Source organism: Heloderma suspectum, chromosome 2, assembly GCF_057233095.1.
Source record: "Heloderma suspectum isolate Gila_16-S chromosome 2, 16-S_ref, whole genome shotgun sequence".
NCBI classification, from domain to species: Eukaryota; Metazoa; Chordata; class Lepidosauria; order Squamata; family Helodermatidae; genus Heloderma; species Heloderma suspectum.
Window position 1 is genome coordinate 406,208,240 of NC_139459.1, and position 27,941 is coordinate 406,236,180.

The window sequence follows — 27,941 nt, forward strand, 5'->3', positions numbered from 1 at the left end:
ATTTCACTGTATATATTTTATTATCCTATATATACATAATCCTATTCATATAATTCAAGGTCAGGAGTTAGCTGGTCATCCTTGTGACTGCGTTCCCATCGACCGATTCTCATGCTTTGACTTGGATTCCTGCGTTGATTCCAACGGGCTTCAGGAAGGAGGGCTGCTGCTTGTTTCTCTTCCTCTACCACACAGGGCTCTTGGGAATAGACAGCAAAGATTACGAAGCAAAAGGACATTTCCACCCAGAAAAGAGCACTCCAAATTTCTCTTAGAATTAGAAGTTGTACAGTTAAAAATGTTTCATCATTCCCACAATAAAGAGACTAACATCAAGAGTCGATTAAATAAAAACCTGGATGTGTGGGGACATTTTCAACGATGCATTCCACTGTCACGAACTTGGAAAGTTCAAACTGGGGACTCTCCCAGAAGAGAGAACACCGTCTCGGTAGCAGCCCCCACCCTCTGGCAAACCCTCCGCCATGCCGTTCCGGGGGCAGAAAATGCAGCAGGTCTCAGAGGCCTCCCGAAAACGCCCTTCTTCAGCCAGGCCTTTCCTGACTTGTCAACGACTCCAGCTGAATATGGGCTGCTCCTTCTCGGCGCTCTTAGGACTGTTCTGTGTCGTTATTGTTGTTGTTAGTGTATTTTCAACATCGTTATTTTGCTGTTGTAGTTTAAGTTGGTTTTAGTAGTGTTTAAATATACCATTTAAATGGCCCATGAATCACTCGGAGATTTTTTTATATAAAGTGTAGTATGTATGACTGAATAAACGCATGAGGCAAATACAGGAGACCGCCCAGCATGTAGCTTCGTAATTCCTGGCCACAAAATGGGGCACAACCTTTGGGAAAGCAGCTGAGAAAGAGAATCCAAAGGCTTCCCTGATAAATGTAGTGCTTGTCGTTTGCAACGTGCTTTGCTAAGTGATGGCTAATTGCCAATTATATTCCTTGAACTTTTATCTAATGAAAACCAGCCACCAACAGCCCAGTGGGGTTGAGCCTTGGGCTGCTGGGACAAACCATACTTGACAACCCATTTCCACAGGTATAAAGTCCAACAATTATCCTAACAAAGCCAATTGTGATTCTGACAAAAAAAAAAAAAGGAGGGTTGGAAGTAGCTTTCAAGCATATTCCTCTGATTTTGAATTGACCTTTTATTCATAACATTAAAATGTTTAGTAATTTTAGCAAGGTTTTTCTTGTTTTTCTTTTAGCAACAGTTTGCTTTCCCATTAAGCCTTCCCCGGCACTCCCTCCAAATCTAGCAAACTAGCAAACCAGATCTCACCTGCACATCGCAGGGAGACTGGCGGTGGCTCTTAGCCCTTGTAAGCTACAAGAGGAATTGCTCTTGAGTTTCCACACTTCAGCAGGTATAGCATTTTTGTTGTGTATGTGTCCTGTTCCATTCCATACACATTAGTGTGCTGGTAAGGAAGAAGTATAAATCACCTGAGTGCCACGTTTTTAAAACTCCCCTACCCCCACCCCAGTCTTTAAAAAAAAATACTCAGTTATTGTATTTGTAGTAAAGCATTTCTGTTTAAACATGTAATTCCCTGATTCATGTCATGGCTTTTGTGTGTGTGTGTGCATGTGTGTGTGTGGGGGGGGGGGGGAGAGTATTTGTGTGTTTTTATATGTAATTCAATATATAATTGTAGAATAATAGTATGTTATCTTTTAAAAGATACATTATCTGAAACACCCATAGGTGGTGGTGGTGGTGAGGCACTTACTAACTGCCACCCCTACAAATCAATTCCAGATGAATCAGATGCCCTCTTCAGTTTTAGTTGTCAGGTGCTCCTTTGTATTCAGATTAGGCCTCAGTACAATAATGTAGCACTTGGGAAGAAAGATGCAGCCCAGTAACCCAGCACTGCAGGCCAAGATGGAGAAGATCTGCACGGCCACCATGTATTTCCCTTTCATGCTCAGGTAGGTGGGCACAAAGGACACCTACACGCTGCAAAAGACCAGCATGCTGAAGGTGATCAGCTTGGCTTCTTTGAAGGCCCCAGGCAACTTCCTTGCAAGGAAAGCCACCGTGAAGCAGATGGCAGCCAGGAAGCCCATGTAGCCAAGGGCAGCATAGAACATGGCGACAGACCCTTCATTGCACTGTAGGACGATCTCTCCAGGCTGGGAGTGCATGTCAGAGTCAGGGAACAGGGGAGAGAGGCCCAGCCAGATGGTGCAGATGACAATTTGGACACTGGAACAGGATATGACAGTGGAGTTGGCCAAACTCTTCCCCAGCCATCCCCTCACCCTGTTCCCTGGCTTTGTGGCCAGGAAGGCCAGCACCACAGTGATCGTTTTGGCCAACAGCGAAGAGATGGCAACGGAGAAGATGATGCTGAAGGCTGTTTGTCGGAGGATGCAGGTGGCTTTCCTTGGCCTCCCAATGAAGAGGAAGGAGGACAAGAAGGAAAGCAAGAGGGAGATGAGGAGAATGTAGGAGAGGTCCCGGTTGTTGGCTTTGACTATTGGGGTTTCAAGGAATTTAACGAAGATTCCTAATACTAATCCCGTGGTTAAGGACAAGAATAGGGCAAAGGAAGCCAGGATGATCCCCAGATACTCTTCATAGGACAGGAAGGTTGTAACTTTTGGGATACATTCATCTCGGTCCTGGTTTGGATGCTGATCATCCGGACACTTTGTGCAATGATCTGCATCTGAAAAGAACAAGAGTAATATCTCTTTTCTAAATTCATAACAGTCTTTGTTCTTTTATATTCTGTCCAATACTTTTTTGGGTGAGAGCTTATACCCAAGACCAAGAAGAGCAAAGTGGGCATTGGAGCAGAGGCAGGGAGAGGTTGGGAACTAAGAATTTGTAGTAGGGCCATGATATGGTGGAGGACGTGTTCACTGAAGAATCTCTGAAGACAATATGAAAGTATTGGGCTGGATGGAGCAATGAAGCGAATCAGCATAAGGCAGCGTTTCTGGATTGTTCAAGCTGCAGTGGGGTGGTAGGTACCCCAACCCGCATTGCTTAAGAGGACAAGGGTCTAAAACAATCTTCTTTATTAAATGTGAATCCTACACTAACTCCATTGTGCTCCAGGTGGGTGGTATACATGTGGCTATCCCATTTTAACCCAGTAATACCTCTGTGAAATAGCTGGGGTGAGAAATAGAGTCTGGCCTAAAGTCATCCACTCCTATGCTCCTCAATGAGGAGGGATCAGAACCCTGTTCTCCCGAATCCAAGACCTACACTAGGGCTACATCTTCATCCTGCTAATTAGTTCAAAGGGACCTCATGGATCAAGTACCAATTTCCCATCAGAATCAGGAACTCTGTATGAATTGTACCATTCTCAACCTGCCTCACTGGTTTAAGAATTATTTTGTTAGAGGAAAAGGTATTGGAAGGCATAAGGAGAAGTGGGGATGTAGTTTGTTTCTGATCTGAATGGTAAATGGGAAGTTAATCTATGGCAGTGTTTTTTAAGACTTTTTCTAGAGTGATTCATTTTCCCATCACCACTTGTGCCAGGAAAACTTACAGAGCAACCTCGGGTATACCCCTTTTTCTTGTCTTTTCGTTTCATTTTGTTTGTTGTGTTTCCTGTTGAGTTTCCGCTTATACACAACCACACACCTTAAAGGTGGCCTGGAGATAATTATACATATATTGTTTCTATGCTTCCTTTATATATACAAAGAAATCAAAACAAACCAGGGATTTTACAAGTTTTTGAGCCATGAGAACAACTTCCCACATTTCTGACCAATTAGCTCTTCGTAGGTTTGATGCATGATTTTCTTTTCTGCACATAGATGTTTCTTCTGTTTGCCTATATGTTCTAAGGCGCAGGCACACTTCACAGGGCACAGACAGGGCTGCTCTGCCCCTCCATTCGCCTGCGTGAACGAGCCCATTGCTGTGTTCCATGTGGTTCAGCAAAGGTGTATTACACCGTTGTTGCGTCCTGGAGGTTTTGTTGCTAATGCTTAAGAACTGCTTCACAGCATTAACATTATTTTATGCTAACGGTTTTATCTTATTTTTTCCGTGTTCTGAACTTCCTAGAGAGCTTTGACTATTGGGCAGCATAGAAATGGAATGAAGGAATTCATTATATCACCATCATCACCATCACCATCCCACCTTTTCCCCAATACTGGGACTCAAGGCGGCCTCACAACCTTCAACCTTATACAATTAAAACCTCTAAACAGAAATAGAAATACAAGTGTACAAAAGTTAAAAATATAATTAAATCATCAATATTAAAATTGTGAAAATATCAAAACAGTAAAAGACAACAACAACAAAAATAATATCCATACGTCCCGTTTTCACAGGTCCAGACTAGGGATGTACGAAAGTCACTTACCTTTTCGCAGGGGTGCTTCGCGGTAGGAGGGAGGCGCTTCGCTTCTCCCCCCGAAGTTCAGGCGAGGGGGGGGAGGCATCCCGCCTCGCCCGGCCGAAATTCAGGCCGGAGAGAAGCGCCCCGTCTCCCCGGCTGCGAAACAAAGTGTAAAAAAAAACCAAAAAAAACCCATGATAGGCTACGTAACGATTAACGTAGCCTATCACGGCTAGATTTCCAAAGTCACCCGTGATAGGCTACGTAACGATTAACGTAGCCTATCACGGCTGACTTTGGAAATCTAGCCGTGATTTTATTTTTTATTTTTTTATTTCATTTCTATACCGCCCAATAGCTGAAGCTCTCTGGGCGGTTCACAAAAATTAAAACCAAACAACACACAATAAAACAATTTAAAATATATAGAACATTAAAACCACAATATAACAATACAACCACAATAAAACCTAGCAGCAGTGCAGGAGTTTAAAATACAGATTTAAAACAGCAAAGATAAAAATTTAGAAAGCTAAAATGCTAAAATGCCTGGGAAAATAAAAAGGTCTTCACCTGGCACCGAAAGGAATACAATGTAGGCGCCAGGCGAACCTCACTAGGGAGCTCATTCCAGAGCCGGGGTGCCACAGCAGAAAAAGCCCTCCTCCTAGTAGCCACCCGCCTCACTTCCTTTGGCAGGGGCTCACGGAGAAGGGCCGCTGAGGATGATCTTAAGGTCCGGGCAGGCACATATGGGAGGAGGCGATCCTCCAGGTAACCTGGCCCCAAGCCGTTAAGGGCTTTGAATGTTAACGCCAGCACTTTGAATCGGGCCTGGGAATGGACTGGCAGCCAGTGCAGCTGGAAAAGTACTGGCGTAATATGAGCCAGTGATAGGCTACGTTAATCGTTACGTAGCCTATCACGGGGTTTGGGGGTTTTTTTACACTTTGTAATGGCGGCGGCGGCAGCCAGTCAGAAGACCGTCCGCCGCCCCCGCCCCCGATGAAAGGCGGACGAACCACCGCCGGGACCCGCCGCCGGGAGGGACATTCACCAAAGGTAAGTCCCATCCCGGGGGGGGTGGGGGGTGGAGAATTTCACCACCGATTTCGGGGGGCTGAATGCGTTGGCGCTCGGCCCCCCGAAGATTCGGGGAGAAATTCTCCGCCATCCCTAGTCCAGACTAGTTATGCCCAAAGGCCTGCTGGAACAAAAGTTTTTACATGCCTACGAAAGCATATCAAGGGGGGTGCCACTCTCACCTCCCTGGGAAGGGAGTTCCAGAGCCCTGGGGCTGCCACCGAGAAGGCCCTCTCCCGCATTCCCACCAGGCGTGCCTGTGATGGTGGCGGGATGGCGAGCAGGGCCTCCCCGGAAGATCTCAGGGCACAGCAGGCTCATAGGGGAGAATATGGCCTTTCAGATAACCTGGACCCGAGCCATATAGGGCTTCATAGGACATGGCCAGCACTATCAATTGTGCCCGGAAACAGACCAGGAGCCAGTGAAGCTGTTTTAGCAGGGGAGTGGTGTGCTCCCTGTAGCCAGCCCCAGCCGGCAGTCTGGCAGCAGCTCTTTGAACCAGCTGCAGTTTCCGAGCACTCTTCAGAGGCAGCCCCACATAGAGTAATCCAACCGGGATGTCACTAAGGCATGTGTCCCTGTGGTCACGTCAGGCATCTCAAGGAACGGGCGCAGCTGGCGCATTCATTCTAACTGTGCAGATCTACTCCTGGCCACCGCTGAAACCTGGACATCCAGCTCAGGGCCGAATCCAGAAGTACCCCAAGCCGCAAACCTGTGTCTTCAGGGGGAGTGTTACCCATCTAGCACAAGCCGTATCCCTATTCCATGATCTACCTTTCCACTGACCAGGAGCACCTCTGTTTTGTCTGGATTAAGCTTCAATTTGTTTGCCCTCATCCAGTCCATTACCGCCGACAGACACCAGTTCAGCACCCCAACAGCTTCCTTGGAATTAGATGGAAAGGAAAAGTAGGGTGGGGTGTCATCAGCGTACCGGTGACACCAAACCCCAAAACTCCAGACAACTTCTCCCAGTGGTTTCATGTATATGTTAAATAGCATGGGGGACAAAACAGAACCCTGAGGGACCCCACAAGCCAATGGCCAGGGAGTTGAACAGGAGTCCCCCAGCACCACCTTCTGGGTCCGCCCCTCCAAGAAGGAATGGAGCCACTGTAAAACAGTGTCTCCAAGTCCCATCCCAGCGAGGCAGCCCAGAAGGATACCATGGTTGATGCTATCGAAAGCCACTGGGAGGTCCAGCAGAACCAACAAGGACACACTCCCCCTGTCTAGTTCCCGGCCGGCATAGGTCATCCACCAAGGCGACCAAAGCTGTTTCTGTCCCATATTGGGTCTGCAGACAGATTGAAATGGATCTAGATAATCTGTCTCATCCAGGAATCCCTGGAGTTGGGAGGCCCCCACACGTTCCAATATCTTGCCCAGAAATGGAATATTGGAGACTGGCTGATAATTATCCAATATGATGGGGTTCAGGGAGGGCTTTCTTAACAAAGGTCTCACCACCGCCTCCTTCAGGCAGGCTGGAACTCTGCCTTGCTTAAGGGAGGCATTAGCCACTCCCCTTACCCACTTGGCTGGTCCACCTCTGGCTGCTTCTATGAGCCAGGAAGGGCAAGGATCTAGAACACACGTGGTGGCTCTCACCTCTCCCAGGATCCTGTCCCCATCCTCAGGCTGCACAAATTGAAAGGTATCCCACAACACTGGACAAGCAGGGGCCAAAGTTACATCCACTGGGTCTGTATCAACTATAGCGTCCAAGTCAGAGTGCATCCGAGCGATTTCGTCTGCAAAGGGCTGAGCAAATTGTTCACAGCAGGCTGTTGAGCAGGTTAAATTACCAAATTGAGGGCTGGTGTGTAAAAGACCCCTAACCACCCCAAACAGCATCCTTCATAGAATGAAGGAATTCTATTCAACACAGAGGAATGCCTGTGAGTTTATTTTCAGAAGGGGCTGGTAATGCTGACCCCTGCCCCATCCCCTGCTTGCAGCCACAACAATCAAAATTCAATGAGCAAAAAACCTACAGTTTCATTTTTTTCTTACGGCTATACAGTTCTGAACCACACCCCAGCCTGCAGGGAAATGATGAGCTAAGCCTTGACACCACATCCTCCAGAAAGTGCACGTGACATTCTCCTCTTCCCAAAGCAGAGAAACCATGTGGACAGGATGGAGAAGATGATATGCAGAGGTGACTGTGGGGTTGTGGAAAACTCCTGGAAAATCATTTGGGGCCACCCACTTCTCTTTCTCTGCAGAGCAGCCTTCCCCAACCTCCAGATGCGTCGGACTGCAACTCCAAGCGTTCCTAAGTATTGGCCATGCTGCCTCTGGTCTCTTCTGAAATTTGAACTATAAAAATGTTGCCGGTATCAATTTGGACATTGGGAGGAGGTTTTGCTTTTTGTCTTTAAACTGCTCTTTCTCCCTCAGATTTCACCATTTCTCTTGAAATTTCCAGGGTATCTAAAGTGATCCTTTCCTTCTGGGACCTGAGAATTTCAGAAAGATTGCTCAACCTGTCTGATATAAAGATTAGAAGGACCCACCACCAGATATCATTGAACATGGGAGAATGCTCAGTTTCTCGAAGGCCTCCACAGGGCCATTCTGCTGTGACACCGATAATACGCATAACAAAAAAGGATCCAAGTTCCGAGATGCCTCTAAAAACCCTTCACAGAACATGTCTGGGTGTGTCTCTGCCCTCCTCCCCAAGGCTGCCTTCTCCTCTGGAGACACCCACCTTCCTTAATGGAGATGGTCCCTTCCGTGCAGGGAGCACAGTCATAGCAGCAAATGGGCTCTCCTTCCTGAACCACCTTGAAGAATCCAGGGCGACAGCTTTCCACGCACCTGGAATGCGGCAGGGGCTGAACACAGAGACATGGACCATCAAGGAAAAAGTGTCAAGACTCATTTGTCTACAGAAATGAGAGACAGGTTGGAACAGACCCAACACGGCCTCTATCCACAGGTTGAACGTGAGGCCTGTTACCAGGTCTGCAATGAGCAAGTGCTGGCATGGGAAGAGGTCTAACATGGAATAATAGAGTAAAATGTACTAAAAACCATAAGAATAAAACGGGACAAAAATGAAGTCAAAACCAGGATAAAAGCCAGCAGCAGAGCAAAGCCTTAAAATGCACTGACTCGCTTGTTAAAACGGGATGGCTGAAAAGCCCGGGGCCCTGGCCAGGCCCCTTTAACAGTCTCGCTGCCCTAGTCTGGATCAGCTGGGGGTTCCTTTTTCGAAATCCACCCCACATACAACACATTGCAGACCTCCAAACGAGTGTTTGCCACAGCATGATATTTGTTGGGAGAATTTGTCTCCCAACAAATATCGGGGAAATTGAAGTCCCCCATTACCACACTGGAGGCCTTCAAGACGAGGCTGGACAGCCATTTGTCAGGGATGCTCTGACTTGGATTCCTGCATTGAGCAGGGGGTTGGACTCGATGGCCTTGTAGGCCCCTTCCAACCCTACTATTCTATGATTCTATGATTCTATGGACAACTGTAGCCAGGCTGTCTCTGTCCAGATCGGATTGTAGTTGGAATATCAGCCTAAGCCGGGGAACATGGGTGCGAGGGTGCTGTTGCCCTCCTGTCCTGCTTGTGCCTTTCCCGTGGGCAGCTGGATGGCCACTCTGTGAACAGGATGCTGGACCCTTGGTCTGATCCAGGCTCAGGGCTCCTCCTATGTTCTCAAGGTGAAGAAAGGTGCTCTGTGCCATCAAGGCCACCTGCCCCTCCAGCAGGGATGAGGGAGAAAGGCTCCCCCCATCACCGCAAGACCAGCAAATGGCTCCTGGCAGCAGGAGGGCCTCCCATGGGGGGTCACCGTTGGTTTAATTCTCCAGCTGGACTTTCCTGGGTCTCGCACCTTGGGCTCTGGAGAGGTCTCCTCCCATCTCTATCTGGGCCCACTGGAGCCCTCTCTTCAGATCTCTGCTTCGGATAGGTAGCTATAATCTTCCTTTCCCCCCCTTTCTCTTCCCAAAAGGTTTAGACTGCACTGCTATGCAGTTGGAAGCTTTACAAATCGCAGTTAACTCTGGACTTTAAGTGGAGCTGAGTACACTGCTGCTGCTATAACTTCAGTTTATCGGGATTACTGCTTTTGGTGCTCTGAAACAGTTTTCCTAATACTCAGCAAGAGTCAGAATTGTAGTCTACTTTGCCTGATGTCATTTTTGCATGCAAGAGTCACACTGCTTTGTGGTTCGTGGTGACAACTGGGGCTGTGCACAGACACACACACACACCCCCGAGCCGCTTCAGATGCCACTTCGGGTCATCCAAAGCAACCCCAACCTGCCCCGGACCGATTTGGACCCCTTCCAATCCAACTCAGATCTGAATCTGAAGCAAGATTCGGATATCCGGATCACATGGTTTGGGTGTTTTCCTTGCACGGGAAAACACAAATGGCCATAACTTCTTCAGTTTTTATAATACAGGCATGAAATTCCAGGCACCTTGGCCCACTGGCCTGTGTGCAAGGTGCAGGTGAAATTTGATTTTTTCCAGGAAAACCCCAGAGGAAAGAGCTGTAACTTCTCCCCACCTCTGCCCCTGCCAACACCCCAGAGGTGCCTCGTATTGCGCTGAATTGCTTTGCCACACAGTGGACTGTTATTGCAATAAGAAGGTAATTAATATAAATATGATGTGTCTCGTGCTTTTCCAACACTGCCTTGAAATGTGGACGTATAGTATTGGTGGAACCACAACCGAGCACACACACATACGTGGACACAGACTCACAAGAGTAAAGAAAAGCGGAACTCCCTAAGCAAATGGCGGGTGTCTTTAATTTATTGTTTTATATTTCATCTTCTTTTATAGAAGGCAGGATAACTGCAAGAAAAAAACAGGCCATTAGCGCAGGTGATTAGATAACAGCCAAATCAAACCCTTAAAAAAATATATTTAATTTCTATTTTGGGAGGATCAACAGAGAAGACCCCGATGGTTCACTTCAGCACGGGGGGGGGGGGACAAACACTACACACGTAGGCTGCTGTAATATGTCTTTCTTTAAGGATTTAGACAGAAAGAACAAACTGAATGCTTGAACATGACTTAAAGCGGGGGGGGGGAGGAACATGCCCAGGAATCAATGTTTGTTTTTAAAATTCTAAATAAGAGTGGGTTTGTAAAAATCTAACAGAGACACAGTTGACTGACAAAAATGAGTTCTTGGCCAAAAGCAACAGTAAACATGGACTATTTCATCTCTTCAAGCTCTTGGGAAGCATATTTTAGTGCACCTGGACAAAATTACCGACCATCACCTCAGATTAACATAAGTAACTTACCAAAATGTCCCCAGGTTACTTCTCAAGAAATTCGACTCCTTATTTCTACATTAAAACTGGGCAAAGCACCCGGGTGCGATAACATTCCTCCTGGATTAATAAAAGCCAATATAGATCGGTGGGCTCCTGTATTACAACTTTGTTCACAGGTATGATGATCACTGCAGACGGTGACTGTAGCCATGAAATTAAAAGACGCTTGCTCCTTGGGAGGAAAACTATGGCAAACCTAGACAGCATAGTAAGAAGCAGAGACATCACCTTGCCGACAAAGGTCTGCATAATCAAAGCTATGGTTTTCCCAGTAGTAATGTATAGCTGTGAGAGCTGGACTATAAGGAAGGCTGAGCGCCGAAGAATTGATGCTTTCGAACTGTGGTGCTGGAGAAGACTCTTACGAGTCCCCTGGACTGCAAGGAGGTCAAATCAGTCCATCCTAAAGGAAATCAACCCTGAGTGCTCATTGGAAGGACAGAGACTGAAGCTGAAGCTGAAATATTTTGGCCACCTAATGCGAAGAGAAAACTCCCTGGAAAAGACCCTGATGCTGGGAAAGACTGAAGGCAAAAGGAGAAGAGGACGGCAGAGGATGAGATGGCTAGATAGCATCACCGATGCAATGAATATGAACTTGAGCACGCTCTGGGAGAGAGCGCAGGACAGGAAGGCCTGGCGTGCTATGGTCCATGGGGTCACGAAGAATTGGACACGACTGAACGAAGAATCGGACACGACTGAACACGATTGTTTCCCGCCTCCCAGCTGAGCAGAGCAGAGCAGAGCAGAGCAAGCTGCTCCAGCTGGTCCAGGGACTACAGAAGCAGGCAAGCTCCCAGAGAGTGAGCGAACAGAGCGAGCGAACAGGGGGAGCAAACAGGAGTTGGCCAGGGGAGTTGCAGTGGTTGAAGAGACAAAGGAGACAGAGGCTAAGAGGTAAGTGGGTTGCAGGAAGCCCAGGGCGCTGCCCTTCATCCTTCTGACTGGCTGTGAGCTCACCAGGTGCTTCTGAGAGCTCCAACTGAATTGGAGGGGTGTGGCCTGAGTACTCCCAGCAGCTGACTGGGCGGGAAGCTTCAGTCTGTTTCCCGCCTCCCAGCTGAGCAGAGCAGAGCAGAGCAAGCTGCTCCAGCTGGTCCAGGGACTACAGAAGCAGGCAAGCTCCCAGAGAGCGAGCGAACAGAGCGAGCGGACAGGGGGAGCAAACAGGAGTTGGCCAGGGGAGTTCGGCAGGGGAGGTCAAGGGGGAGGCCCCTAACATTTTTTTTTATTTTTTTTTACTAACTTTTTTTCATTTATTTGTCTTGTAACACACACTTCCACACCAGTGGGACTCTGCTTTTAAGCTCTACTGAGTGGAGGAGCAGGCACAGGCTAGTCTAGAACAATCACAAAGCTAGACACAAAAAGGGAAACGGGGCTATGGAAGGACAAGACTCTCCAGTGGTGGTGACCTGCAAGGTGTGTGCAATGTTTGTTTTCTTGCCGGAGAACAACATGGCCTACACCTGCAACAAGTGCAAGTTGATCACGCTGCTGGAGGAAAAAGTAAGTGGACTGGAGCGGCGACTGTCAACCCTCCGGGGAATAAGAGAACACGAAGAGTTCTTGGACAGAATGGGGGAACTACAGCAGCAAAGGGAAGACCAGAAGCTTGAAGAGCAACAGCAAGATGAGGCAGTGGGAAATGCTGAGGTGAAGAAAAATGGAGTAGAGGATACTCCTTGGAAAACGGTGACAGTTAGGAGAAGAAGAACTAGACGCCACTCTGCACCGGTGGAAGCGGTGGAGCTGTGGAACCGATTCCAGGTACTTGCAGATGAGATTGGAGGACAGCCTGCAGAGGAAGAATCACAGGGGAACCTGCATGAGAGTGAGCAAGAGGCTAAAGGTCAGTCAAACAGAGGCGATGAAACCCAGGCCTACAAGAAGAAGAAGAGAGGAGTGGTAGTAGTGGGAGACTCCTTGCTGCGTGGGATCGAGACCCAAGTATGTCGCGAAGACCCGTGGACTCGCCAGGTATGTTGTCTCCCGGGAGGACAGATTAGAGACGTGACTGAAAGGTTGCCTGCACTCATAAAGCCCACTGACAGGTATCCCTTTCTTCTCATCCATGTGGGAACAAATGATACCGCCAAGCGGAGCTACGAAGAAATCACGTCAGACTTTGAAGCTTTGGGAAGGAAACTCAAGAACTTTGGGGCCCAGATAGTTTTCTCATCCATCCTTCCAGTAGTTAGAAGAGGGATAGAAAGGGAACGAAAAATACTCCGGGTGAATGACTGGCTACGAAGGTGGTGCCGACGAGAGAGATTTGGATTCTGGGACCACGGGCTATACTTCCTGGAAGATGGGCTGTTGGCTAGGGATGGGTTGCACCTCACAAAGGCTGGGAAGAATGTGTTTGGCCACAGCATGAAGAACTTCATCAGGAGGGCTTTAAACTGAATCCTACGGGGAAGGGAGATGTAATGTTGGGGGTAACAATGGACGTAGGCGCATGCACTGCAATGGAGAGAACAGCTCTGATAGCGCCCAATAATAGTCTTCAGACACAGGTAGGAAGAAAGCCAGACTATGAAGCACATGGTCTTCGATGTCTATATACTAATGCCCAGAGTATGGGAAACAAACAGAACGAACTTGAACTCTTAATACAGGAGGGAAATTATGACTTGATAGGTATAACTGAGACTTGGTGGGATGACTCTCATGACTGGAATACAGCAGTTGAAGGATATAACTTGTTCAAAAAGAACAGGAGGAACAGAAAGGGAGGTGGGGTTGCACTGTATGTGAAAAATACATATCTCTGCACAGAAATACAGGAGGAGGAGCTTGGTAGCCCCATCGAGAGCATCTGGGTTGAAATAAATGGAGCAAAGAATAAAAGGAACCTGGTGGTCGGAGTCTACTACCGGCCACCCAATCAAGGAGAAGACAAGGATGAAACTTTTGAAAAGCAAATAGCCAATGTTTTAAGGAAGCATGATGTAGTAGTAATGGGGGACTTCAATTTCCCCGATATTTGTTGGGAGACAAATTCTGCAAAACATGGCCCCTCCAGGAAATTCCTGACTTGTGTGGCAGATAACTTCCTCCTACAGAAAGTAGAGGAAGGAACTAGAGGATCGGCTATCCTTGACTTGATCCTAACCAACAGAGATGACTTAGTGGATAAAGTAGCAGTTACAGGAACTCTGGGGGAAAGCGACCATGTTGTACTTGAGTTCTTGGTTCTAAGGGAAGCAAAAGCCGAGTGTACTCAAACGCGTACCCTGGATTTTAGGAAAGCTGATTTTCATAAACTCAGAACAATGATCAGTAAGGTCCCATGGCAAGCGATGCTAGCGAGAAAAGGAGTCCAAGATGGGTGGGAGCTTTTAAAAAAGGAAATTCTCAAGGCACAATCACAAACAATTCCAACAAGAAGAAAAGGTGGAAGACAACAGAAGAAGCCAATGTGGCTTCACAAAAAGCTTAGGGATGACCTGAAAACAAAAAAGGACACATATAGGAAGTGGAAAGAAGGCCAAGTAACAAAGGAAGAGTACAGGCAGGTAGCACAGAATTGCAGGGATGGCGTCAGGAAGGCTAAAGCGGAGAACGAGGTGAGGTTAGCGAGGGATGCTAAAAACAACAAAAAGGCTTTCTTCAGCTATGTGCATAATAAAAGGCAGAGGAAAGAAATGGTTGTTCAGCTATTAAATAAGGATGGCAAAATGATAACAGAGGACAAAGAAAAGGCAGAAGTGCTCAATTCCTACTTTGGCTCAGTCTTCTCCCAAAAGAGGGTCTATGACCCCCCTGGCAAAGGCGAAGTACAGGCTGAAGGGGCAGGATTGCAGCTTGAGATCGACAGGCATATGGTCAAGGAACACCTCATTACTTTGAATGAGTTCAAATCTCCAGGGCCAGATGAACTGCATCCGAGAGTCATAAAGGAACTGGCAGAAGAACTCTCAGAACCGCTGTCTATTCTCTTTGAGAAATCATGGAGGACCGGGGAAGTGCCAGATGACTGGAGGAGGGCTAACGTTGTCCCTCTCTTCAAAAAGGGTAAAAAGGAGGAACCTGGGAACTACAGACCAGTCAGTCTGACATCAATCCCTGGGAAAATTCTGGAGCAGATCATAAAGCAATCCATCTGGAAGCACCTTGACAACAATGCCGTGATTACTCGAAGCCAACATGGATTTGTCAAAAACAAGTCCTGCCAGACAAATCTGATCTCATTTTTTGATCAAGTCACCTCCCTTGTAGACCGTGGGAATGCTGTAGACATCATATACCTCGACTTCAGCAAAGCTTTCGACAAAGTGCCCCATGATATCCTGATGAGCAAACTAGCTCGAAGTGGGCTAGATGAAACAACGATCCGATGGATCCACAGTTGGCTACAGAATCGGACCCAAAGACTGCTTCTCAATGGGACCTTCTCAAGCTGGGGAGAGGTAACGAGTGGGGTACCGCAGGGCTCAGTCCTGGGCCCAGTGCTCTTCAATATTTTTATTAATGACTTGGAGGAGGAGGTGCAGGGAATGCTGATCAAATTTGCAGATGACACAAAATTGGGAGGGATAGCTAATACTTTGGAAGACAGAAACAAAATTCAAAGTGATCTGGATAGACTGGAGTGCTGGGCAGAAAACAACAGAATGGCATTTAATAGGGACAAATGCCAAGTTCTGCACCTAGGAAAAAGAAACCAAATGCACAGTTACAAGATGGGGGATACGTGGCTCAACCACACTACGAGCGAGAAGGATCTTGGAATTGTCGTCGATCACAAGCTGAATATGAGCCAACAATGTGATGTGGCTGCAAAAAAGGCAAATGCTCTTTTGGGATGCATTCATAGAAGCATCGCTTCCAAATCCCGGGAAGTACTAGTTCCCCTCTACTCAGCACTGGTTAGGCCTCATCTGGAGTACTGTGTCCAGTTCTGGGCACCACACTTTAAGAAGGATGCAGACAAGCTGGAGAGGGTTCAAAGGAGGGCAACAAAGATGATCAGGGGACTGGAAACAAAGCCCTATGAAGAGAGACTGAAAGAACTGGGCATGTTTAGCCTTGAGAAGAGAAGACTGAGGGGAGATATGATAGCACTCTTCAAGTACTTGAAAGGTTGTCACAGAGAAGAAGGCCAGGATCTCTTCTTGATCATCCCGGAGTGCAGGACACGGAATAATGGGCTCAAGTTACAGGAAGCCAGATTCCGACTGAACATCAGGAAAAACTTCCTGAGTGTCAGAGCAATACGGCAATGGAACCAATTACCTGGGGAGGTGGTGGGCTCTCCCACACTGGAGGCCTTCAAGGCGAGGCTGGACAGCCATTTGTCAGGGATGCTCTGACTTGGATTCCTGCATTGAGCAGGGGGTTGGACTCGATGGCCTTGTAGGCCCCTTCCAACCCTACTATTCTATGATTCTATGATTCTATGAACGACTGAACAACAACAACAACAACAATGGATGACACAACAGACATCCCTCAGGATTGGGGCTTGCTATAATTATCCCAATCTATAAAAAAGGCAAAGTTCTGATCCAGCAAATTATAGACCGATTTGTCTTCTGAGTGTAATCAGAAAATTGAATGGCTCCCATCCACAAGAGACACTGTTGGGCTGGCTAGAACAAGGAAACGTCTTTGAAGACGAGCAAGCAGGATTCAGAGCAGGGCGGTCCGCAGTCGGCCAAGGAGGACTCCTTAGCATAGTGCCGAAGTTTGAGGCTCCTGACATCGACAGGAAGCTGCTTATCCTTACGCAGAGTCTCTGTGGTTCGAAGACCAGATGCAGCCAAGTCGGCCATTTTATAGGACTGATACCCAGTCACAATGGAGCAAGGCAGGGGCACGTCATGGCCCCCATTTTGTTTAGTTGTTGTATTAATTCATTGGTTCAGACTCTGAAAAGGATAAATTCACGTCCCCCCAAATTGGCAGAGACCCCTGCAAATTCTCCCATACGTGGACAATGCAGTGCTCCCATCGCTGTCAGCCTATGCTTGAGGTGTCTTTTAAGTGCCTTCGCCTCTTACTGTAAAGACAAACAGCTGACAATAAATCCCCTAAAACTAAAGTCCTAACCTGTAATAGAAGGAGGACCAAGCACCGATGCCGGATTCATGGACAGCAGATCGAGCCGGTTGCCTCCCATGAAAATCTAGGAAAAGCCCCTCTGCTTTTTTTGCACCCAAGGTGGCCGGTACATTCCTGCAGCCGTGCAAGTTTACACTGCTAAAGGAACCTCGCCAACATTATATGGCTGTCAGGGATGTGCTACTGAGAACCATGCCCCTTTTGAGGTTGCACAGACAGAACTTTTAGGAGCAATACTAGGAACCACTCCTCGTGTGCCTAAGGCAATCCTGCGGCTGGAGGCAGGACAAATCACTGTGGAGGCACGGACGCTGATCTATCAGACGAGTGTGGGGTTAACGACGACTGTTTGTCCCGTGGGCCTGGCTCTGCTGACTGACTGATACATTTCAGTCTAAATGGAGAAGGTCAGTGATGGCAAAATTACAGCACCTGGGCTTTTCGGTTGATGCTTTAAATATGTGGGGATATACTGAAGCTAAGGCAGTTGTTGCACAGGACATCGGATTTCAAAACCATTTGAGTTGGATCGCCCACTATTCTAACTATCGGGATTAGGTTGGAGCATTTAAGATGTCAAATTATATGTCAAATCTGCAAATTCTCAAATACAGGAGGGCTTTTATGTGAGCTAGATTAAATGTCCTGCCTTCCGCACTTTTGGAAGGCCGATATAATGAGATCCCCATTCAAGCGCGAGCATGCCCATGTGACATGGCGAGCGTGGAAACGGAAGCCCATGTACTCTTTCGCTGCCCTTTTTATCATGACCTCCGAAAAGATCATATTACTCCATTTCTTTTTTAAAAACCAGGACGGTCTGAAGCATTTTATTTAAAATGTTTATTATCAGACTGGAATTCTCAGGTCACTCATAATGTAGCACATTTCTGCGCATCTGCTATTTCTTGTAGGAAAGCGATGGTAAATCAAGAATACAAATTCTCGCAGAGGTTATATAATGAGATTTTGTGCATTAGATGTGAGATACTGTCCTTTCGTTTAAACATTGTAACTGAGGCTATTTTACCTTGTGTTTTGTTTTTGTTTTTTAGTGATATTTCTTCTTTGGATTTTAAATCAGACCATTTATATAAATGATGTATTTGAAATTATCTTTTAACTTGTTGGTCTATGAAAATAATAAACTGATTTGAACAAACACAGGAGTGGTGGGGGAGGGGGAGCATGGCAGCAATTTGCAAGGAAAAGCTATGTTCGTTTGAAAAAAATGGAAAGGAGAGATGAATCTAATCAGACACAAATAACGAACGAGTTGGAGGTACAAAGATATAGGAGAAAGCAGCTGGAAGAGGTGCTGCAAAAGACACAGTCCCAATGGGGACGGGCGATCAAGGAGCGAGAGAAGGGAACGCTCCCAGTACAGCCAAGCTGTTTCCTTTGCATTTAAAATCTGAGGACAGCCCAGTGGCTATCAAAATTGAATAAACTGAGGGAACAACTCTAGGAATGCATGCGCACAAACGATCATCTACCCACACCAGCCCTCTCTCCCAAAGACACAACTAGCGCAAGGACTGATCACAGCCTTTCGCCAAAGTGTGTGTACCCCCTTCCTCCAACGCTCTCTGTGATTGGCGCCTGCTAGCCTCAGTTCTGGCTGAGGGCTCCTATTCGCCAAAGCACACTCCCTCCTCCTCCGCATCCTCCCCACGCCCCTCCACGTGAGCATTGAGAAGTTACTGCATTTTGGAGATAGCCTGTCTGAACAGCTGAGGCATTCAGTAGAGCTCCGAATATACGGGACGGAGGAGGTGCTTCGTGGGCGGGGGACGCTTCACCCTGGGGCACCTCGGTACTGCTCTGAACCGCCTCGTCTCATGAGGCTTTTGCTCCGAAACAGCTCGCTTCGCCTCGTCATTCGGACTTCATAGCGAGGCGGTGCACAGCCCTGGTTACAACTGCACTTTCTCTGTGCAATTTTCACTCATTTTAGCCCTGGAATTTCATAAGCTCTTATGCACAGGATGGGAGGGGGAGTAGAAAGAAGCACTGTATCCAGACCTCTTACAAACATGGAAATGTTATCTACACAGATAAGAAAGGAGCTCTAGCTTTTGTTCATGGACGTGAGAAATGTCATGTTTCATATGAGAGGTCTGCTGAGGCTGAAACTGACCACAAGCCTGTGACAGGTATTGTGAGAAAGGGCAGGTGATACACCTTCTAAACTTCAGAGCCTTTTCTTTCTTTCAGAATCACTACAAATGTCCAAAGGGAGATGTGAGGGTGGGCAAAAAGTTGGGAAATTTCTGCTGTTGCGCACGGACCATGCTTTTTTTTTTAGCTTGCCATGATAGGCTATGTAAGTGTTTACGTAGCCTATTACGGCAAAGGCAGCCACGCAAATGGCGGCCACCACGCCATTTGCGTAGCTGCCTTTGCCGTGATAGGCTACGTAAACACTTACATAGCCTATCATGGCAAGCTAAAAAAAAAGCATATGCAAATGGTGGCAGCTACGGCGGCCGCCATTTGCGTTCCCTTTTTTTCGCTGTTTTAGCCTACGTAAATATTTACGTAAGCTATTACGGCGAAAAAAAGGGGAACGCAAATAGCGGAGTGGGCGCTATTTGCGTTCCCCTTTTTTTGCCATAATAGCTTACATAAATATTTACGTAGACTAAAACAGCAAAAAAAAGGGAACACAAATGGTGGCCGCCGTTGCCGCCGCCATTTGCGCATGCTGGTGTTTTTTTTTCCGGAAGGCTGCCCAGCAGCCAGATGTCCAGCTGCGGGCAGCCCCGGCCGGCAGCTTTGTGGAATCTCCGCAGAGCGGAGCTGGCCGAATCAGGATTTCGGGGGGAGGTGCAGAGCGCCTCCCCCCCACCACAAATCACCCCGTTGAAAAGGTAAGTGACTTTCATACATCCCTAGATGCACTCCACCTCCCTTTCTGGGGAAAAGGAAGGGAGAGGGAGAGGTAACAAGTGGGGTCCTGCAGGGCTCAGTCCTGGGCCCAGTGCTCTTCCACATTTTTATTCATGACTTGGAGAAGGAGGTGCAGGGAATGCTGATCAAATCTGCAGATGACACAAAATCGGGTGGGACAGCTAATACCTTGGAAAACAGAAAAAAAATTGAAGTTCAAAATTGAAAAATTCATCATACCGTTCTATGATTCTACTATTCTTTGACCCTATGATTCTATGATTCTATGATGTTACACTTACGGAGATAAAAGATGATTTTCTCCACCTTGCTGAGATGCTTGGGCCACACAAGGGCATCCCGGTCAAAAGTGAGCTTCCGGTCTGTGGATCCCTGTCTTTCCATTGTCCCAAATTTCTCTCTAACAGCAGACAGATTGGGAAACACCACCCAGTTCACGATGTCAAAGTCGGCTGCCAGCTCTCCGTTCCCATCCAAATACGCTCCGTCCAGGATGGAAGCATTGTAATACTGGGGGTTCTGCAGGAAAGCATGAAACTACCAGGTCAGAAGGAGCGCCACCATTTAGTATGCAGGAAAGCCACATTCAGCATCTCGGTTCATCCTTGAATCTCCCATAAGTCAGGTCTGCTTCCACACTGAACTGGCTCTTTGTCTCTTCTTACCCTTCAGAAGGGACCTGGTTTCATTCCTGACACTGCCCCCCCCCCCCGCTTTCTATTCTCTCTTTTCTAGAGATAAACATTCCACACAAACTTCTATTTGCATCCTAAGCAGAACTCTGCAAACGTGGCCTGGGCTTGACCCTCAGGCAAAGTCCGATGGGTGATTTCCTCAGGTACATTTTGGGCACCATAAAAAGGCAACAAATTGTCAGGTGGACAGTGCAATCTTATACATGTCTATTCAGAAATATGCTCCATTGAATTTAATGGGACATTCCCAAGGAAGTGAACATTTACACTTAACTGGGAGTAAGGCTCTCTTGAGCAGACATAGATAGGACTGCATTACACATATTATATTTTTAGTATGTGCTTGAATTTATTATGAATATCTTGACCTCTGAATCATCAAACGGTCCAGAGGATTTCTAAAAATGCTCCCATCACACAACTGTTATCTGGTCTATATAAAAACAAATAGAACCACCACTATATAGAGTTTTTTAAAAGACACGTTAAATGGACAACAGTGGAGGAAAAGGGCCAGATGGTATTAACAGGCTCTGTTAATACCAAATTATTAATCTGTTAATACCAAATGGTATTAACAGGCTCTGAAATAATTAATAATGTTCATCCCTACCTCATCAGCCAAACAGATCTTTCCTATAAGCTACAGTAATACACCAACTCCCGCAGGCAAAGGAGGGGCCAGATGGATTTAGGAAAAGGCCCACGAAGTCCCCACTTGCTTCTACAGACTCCCACGGCCAAAGAGGGAGCCTGGCAGAGGGAGGGAGGTGAAGGTGCCACAGCGGAGACAGGGAGGTGGCAAAATAGCAGCCCAGGCAGGAGGCAGGAAGGATCCGCCAGAGGTACCAAGAGGGCTGACTCCCATGGCGGAGGAGAGGGAATGGGCCAGTGCCGGCACAGAGGGGTGGAGCCAGTGCTGGGGGCTATGACCAGATCAAGTGCATCCTCAGAGGCCAGTCAAGGGGGCCCAAACCGGGAGCAGCACAGGGAGTTTCTTGGTTGGGTCTGCTCCACAAATACACAAAATTTCACATACTACTACATTGGTCATTTGAGTCCAATTCCAAGAGAACCATTCTGGACATGTACAATTGATCACCATGTTCAGCAGGGATATCTGGGATGGGAAAGGGAATACCTGCCATGGCTGCAGCCTCTGAACGTCCAGCCTGCCTCCACCCTCCACCACCCTCCTCTTGGATCTGGACGAAGAAGCGGCATCCAAGGCACGGGCCACCGCCTGGATGGAGTTGTAAATGTGGTAGCTGTCGAGAGACAGGATTAGCTCCATGTCCTCTGGGCGCAGGGCCTCCAGTCTCTCATTCTCGGTGCATCTTGTCCAGCCTTTCACAGACAATGCATGCTTTGAGTATGAACAATTAAATGCTTGCTCAACAAACTGGTTAACAAGAGAGTAAAAACGCCAAACTTTTTCATATGTTTTCCTTTCCTTTTTCTGGATAAGGAAGGAAAATATCAGATCACCACAGACGGTGACTGTAGCCATGAAATTAAAAGACGCTTGCTCCTTGGGAGGAAAGCTATGGCCAACCTAGACAGCATAGTAAGAAGCAGAGACATCACCTTGCCGACAAAGGTCCGTCTAATCAAAGCTATGGTTTTCCCAGTAGTAATGTATGGCTGTGAGAGCTGGACTATAAGGAAGGCTGAGCGCCGAAGAATCGATGCTTTCGAACTGTGGTGCTGGAGAAGACTCTTACGAGTCCCCTGGACTGCAAGGAGGTCAAATCAGTCCATCCTAAAGGAAATCAACCCTGAGTGCTCATTGGAAGGACAGATACTGAAGCTGAAGCTCCAATATTTTGGCCACCTAATGCGAAGAGAAAACTCCCTGGAAAAGACCCTGATGCTGGGAAAGACTGAAGGCAAAAGGAGAAGGGGACGGCAGAGGATGAGATGGCTAGATAGCATCACGGATGCAATGAATATGAACTTGAGCACGCTCCGGGAGAGAGCGCAGGACAGGAAGGCCTGGCGTGCTATGGTCCATGGGGTCACGAAGAGTCGGACACGACTGAACAACAAGGAAAATATGCTATGGATGCGCGGGGAAGGCATATGAGATGACACTTCAAAGATGAAGTCCCACACAGCTGTTATGATCCAGACTGTTCCAGCCCTGCGGTTTCTAATGTAATCATTGTATTTTTCTATAACATACATTCCATTCAAGAAGGAGCTGGTATCTGCACAGTAAACGAAAACATTAACTTCTCCCAATTCCTGAAATGAAGCTGGATGGATCTTGATTTCTTTTACATTCATCATTCTGGAGAATCCTTGCGTGAAAACAACACAAAGACTGTTCCTGGTGAGCTCAAGCGTCAAAGTCCTCATGAACCTCTCTCCGTTGTCCGTGTCTGAAGCCACGAGACCAATCAAGGTCCACCTGAAATGCAGGAGCACTTTGGCAATCCCCTGGTACTGGGTTTGGTCTTTGGGGACCATCGGGTAGAAAAAGGGGAACTGAGCTTTATCATTCAGAAGATGAGAAATAAAAGTGTAACTGACCTGGCAAGGAAAGGAGGACATCAAGGTTGTATTTGGTTTCAGATCAGAGCTGACATAATTGTTTCTCCCCCTTGAAAGACAGCCAAATAGTGTCCATCACTGCTAGGGCTGTGCACAGACTCCCCACCCCAATTTGCTTCAGATGGCACTTCAGGCCTTCGGGAGCAGCCCTGCTTCACTCTCAACCAATTCGGACCCAAAGCGAGATTTGGATATCTGAATCATTCTGATATGACGTTTTCCCTTTGACTTGTATTGGAAAATGGAAACGGCCATAACATTTTCAGTTTTCAGGATAAACAAATGAAATTTGGAGGCCAGTCAGCCACCATTGAGGGGATCCCACGTTCCAAATATCGGACAGTTTGGCAAAGATGTTTGTGTGTTAGGTGCAAGTGAATTTTTATTTTTTCCAACAAAAACTCTCAAAGCAAAGTAGGGATGTACGAAAGGTACTTACCTTTCCACGGATTATGCTGATGCTAGGGGGGAGGTGTCCTGGCCGGGGGGGGAGGCGCTCCGTTCCTCCCCCCCAGAATCCTGGCTGGCCGGCTCCGCTCCACAGGGATTCTGCGGAGCTGCCAGCCAGCTCCGCCAGCAGCCGGACATCCAGCCGCTAGCTAGCAGGGATGCAAATGGCAGCGGCCGTAGCCACCGCCGTTTGCGTCCCTGCAGTCAGCCGTGATAGGCTACGTAAATGTTTACGTAACCTATCACGTCTGCTTTAAAAAAAAAAAAAGCGCGTACGCAAATGGTGGCGCCCATGAGCGCCTCCATTTGCGTTCCCCTTATTTTCGCCGTCTTAGTCTACGTAAATGTTTACGTAGACTAAGACGTGCCAAAATCAGGAATGCAAATGGCCGCCATTTGCATACACGCATTTGTTTGTTTGTTTTTAAAGCAGCCGTGATAGGCTACGTAAACATTTACGTAGCCTGTCACGGTGTTTTTTTAAAATCTAGCCGTGATCGGCTACATAAATCTTTACGTAGCCTATCACGTTTTTTTGTTGTTGTTTTTTTACCTGGAAATGGTGGCGGCGGCAGCTGGTCGGAAGACTGGCCGCCGCCGCACCGCCGCCGGAGCTGCCACCGCCAGGAAGATCCGCCTAAGGTAAGTCCCATCCCGGAGGGCGCAGGGGGCCGTTCTGCCACCGATTTCGGCCTCCCCGAGATCCGTTGCGGAACTTTCGTACATCCCTAAAGCAAAGAGCTATAACTTTTCACTGTTTTCATAGACGTGCATGACGCTGGGGGACCTCTCAACCCCCATAGAGGGGGTGCCACCTGCCAAATTTCAGACAGTTTGGCCCAGGGGTTTTGGGCTAGGCACAGATAAAATGTGCTGTTCTCAGAATCTCAAACCAAAGGGCATAAAATCAGAGCAGTTTAAGCTGTAGGCTTCTTTGAAGTGCAAATAACCCCTTTCCTCTGGTACTTTCTGAGCAGCCTGGGGCCGGAAAGGTGGAAAGAAACCAAAGCCAAGCCCGCCAAGAGGGCATATTCTGTACTAGGGGAAGACCGTGAGGGGTGACTGGGGCATGACTGCCCGGGGGAAATGGCAAGAGCAAGGGAAAAGCAGATACAGAAAGGAATCCCCCAACATGCCGGAGGGCAGGGGGAAGGGAGTAGCACTATGTCCTGCCTTACTCATCGGGAACTGAAGCTGGAGAATGAGCCAGGTGGAGGCTGGCGGAGAGACACCCATGGGTGCAGCAGGGTGCAAATACGCAATACGCGGACCCTGCTGGCTCTCCTGGGGAAGCCGCGCCATCCAGTTCTGCCAGTGACGGAAGAGGGGCTCTGGTGGAAGATCCCAGCTCCAAAGAACAAGGAGGCCTAAGCAGAGATGCATCCAAGAGACGGACCTCGAGTTGAGCGAGGACAAATATATCTCCACTTGGGCCATAAAACACATAGGGCTCTGAGTTCAGACTGGAACTGGGCTGGAGGGGACATGCAAACAGAACTAGCCCACTGAGGGCATATTGAGACGGAGGAGCCTGAGTCCTGACTTGAACTGGGCCTGAGACAAGCAAAACAAGCCCCCTAAGAGGCTTAAATAAAGTCATAATGATAGTGATAGTGATATGATGTTAATAATAATAATAATAATAATAATAATAATTGTAATGCCCTGCCTGACCCAAATAAAGACAAAAACTAGCCACCCAAACTGAAGAGAAACAGCAGGGTGAGTGAGGGTGCCACTCGCTCGCCCGAGGGCTGGAGGGTGGGCATCCCAGCAGGGGCAGGTTCACTTTGGGGAAGACCAGCTGCTCCACTCAGGCAGTGTCCAAGCAGGAACGCTGGGGTGTCACCACGTCACCCTCTCACTTCGGACGCTGGTGGGTGGGCCGGTCTTTCCCTGGCCACCAGAGCCTGGTCCAGCCAAACTTGGCTGCCGGACGACCAGTAGGCCGTGGGGTCTGTGGACCGGTCATAGAATCATAGAATCATAGAATAGTAGGGTTGGAAGGGGCCTACAAGGCCATCGAGTCCAACCCCCTGCTCAGTGCAGGAATCCAAGTCAAACCATCCCTGACAAATGGCTGTCCAGCCTCATCTTGAAGGCCTCCAGTGTGGGAGAGCCCACCACCTCCCCAGGTAATTGGTTCCATTGTCGTATTGCTCTGACACTCAGGACGTTTTTCCTGATGTTCAGCCGGAATCTGGCTTCCTGTCACTTGAGGCCATTATTCCGTGTCCTGCACTCCAGGATGATCAAGAAGAGATCCTGGCCTTCCTCTCTGTGACAACCTTTCAAGTACTTGAAGAGTGCTATCATATCTCCCCTCAGTCTTCTCTTCTCAAGGCTAAACATGCCCAGTTCTTTCAGTCTCTCTTCATAGGGCTTTGTTTCCAGTCCCCTGATCATCTCTGTTGCCCTCCTCTGAACCCTCTCCAGTTTGTCTGCATCCTTCTTAAAGTGTGGTGCCCAGAACTGGACACAGTACTCCAGATGAGGCCTAACCAGTGCTGAGGAGAGGGGAACTAGTACTTCCCGGGATTTGGAAGCGATGCTTCTATGAATGCAGCCCAAAAGAGCATTGGCCTTTTAGCAGCCACATCACATTGTTGGCTCATATTCAGCTTGTGATCGACAACAATTCCAAGATCCTTCTCGCTTGTAGTGTGGTTGAGCCACGTATCCCCCATCTTGTAACTGTGCATTTGGTTTCTTTTTCCTAGGTGCAGAACTTGGCATTTGTCCCTATTAAATGCCATTCTGTTGTTTTCTGCCCAGCGCTCCAGTCTATCCAGATCACTTTGAATTTTGTTTCTGTCTTCCAAAGTATTAGCTATCCCGCCCAATTTGGTGTCATCTGCAAATTTGATCAGCATTCCCTGCACCTCCTCCTCCAAGTCATTCATAAAAATGTTGAAGAGCACTGGGCCCAGGACTGAGCCCTGCGGTACCCCACTCGTTACCTCTCCCCAGCTTGAGAAGGTCCCATTGATAAGCACTCTTTGAGTCCGATTCTGTAGCCAACTGTGGATCCACCGGATCGTTGTTTCATCTAGCCCACTTCGAGCTAGTTTGCTCATCAGGATATCATGGGGCACTTTGTCGAAAGCTTTGCTGAAGTCGAGGTATATGATGTCTACAGCATTCCCACGGTCTACAAGGGAGGTGACTTGATCAAAAAATGAGATCAGATTTGTCTGGCAGGACTTGTTTTTGACAAATCCATGTTGGCTTCGAGTAATCACGGCATTGTTGTCAAGGTGCTTCCAGATGGATTGCTTGATCATCTGCTCCAGAATTTTCCCAGGGATTGATGTCAGAATGACTGGTCTGTAGTTCCCAGGTTCCTCCTTTTTACCCTTTTTGAAGAGAGGGACAACGTTAGCCCTCCTCCAGTCATCTGGCACTTCCCCCGTCCTCCATGATTTCTCAAAGAGAATAGACAGCGGTTCTGAGAGTTCTTCTGCCAGGTCCTTTATGACTCTCGGATGCAGTTCATCTGGCCCTGGAGATTTGAACTCATTCAAAGTAATGAGGTGTTCCTTGACCATATGCCTGTCGATCTCAGGCTGTAATCCTGCCCCTTCAGCCTGTACTTCGCCTTTGCCAGGGGGGTCATAGACCCTCTTTTGGGAGAAGACTGAGCCAAAGTAGGAATTGAGCACCTCTGCCTTTTCTTTGTCATCTGTTATCATTTTTCCATCCTTATTTAATAGCTGAACCACCATTTCTTTCCTCTGCCTTTTACTGTGCACATAGCTGAAGAAAGCCTTTTTGTTGTTTTTAACGTCCCTTGCTAACCTCAGCTCATTCTCAGCTTTAGCCTTCCTGACGCCATCCCTGCAATTCTGTGCTATCTGCCTGTACTCTTCCTTTGTTACTTGGCCTTCTTTCCACTTCCTATATGTGTCCTTTTTTGTTTTCAGGTCATCCCTAAGCTCTTTGTGAAGCCACATTGGCTTCTTCTGTTGTCTTCCACCTTTTCTTCTTGTTGGAATTGTTTGTGATTGTGCCTTGAGAATTTCCTTTTTTAAAAGCTCCCACCCATCTTGGACTCCTTTTCTCGCTAGCATCACTTGCCATGGGACCTTACTGATCATTGTTCTGAGTTTATGAAAATCAGCTTTCCTAAAATCCAGGGTACGCGTTTGACTACACTCGGCTTTTGCTTCCCTTAGAACCAAGAACTCAAGTACAACATGGTTGCTTTCCCCCAGAGTTCCTGTAACTGCTACTTTCTCCACTAAGTCATATCTGTTGGTTAGGATCAAGTCAAGGAGAGCCGATCCTCTAGTTCCTTCCTCTACTTTCTATAGGAGGAAGTTATCCGCCACACAAGTCAGGAATTTCCTGGAGGGGCCATGTTTTGCAGAATTTGTCTCCCAACAAATATCGGGGAAATTGAAGTCCCCCATTACTACTACATCACCCTTCCTTAAAACATTGGCTATTTGCTTTTCAAAAGTTTCATCCTTGTCTTCTCCTTG

General features: G+C 47.6%; 1 pseudogene; it reads right to left on the reverse strand.

Moving 5' to 3' along the window:
* Positions 1-1,787: 1,787 nt before the first annotated feature.
* On the reverse strand, positions 1,788-22,923 carry LOC146356753 (vomeronasal type-2 receptor 26-like; annotated as a pseudogene).
* Positions 22,924-27,941: the final 5,018 nt, after the last annotated feature.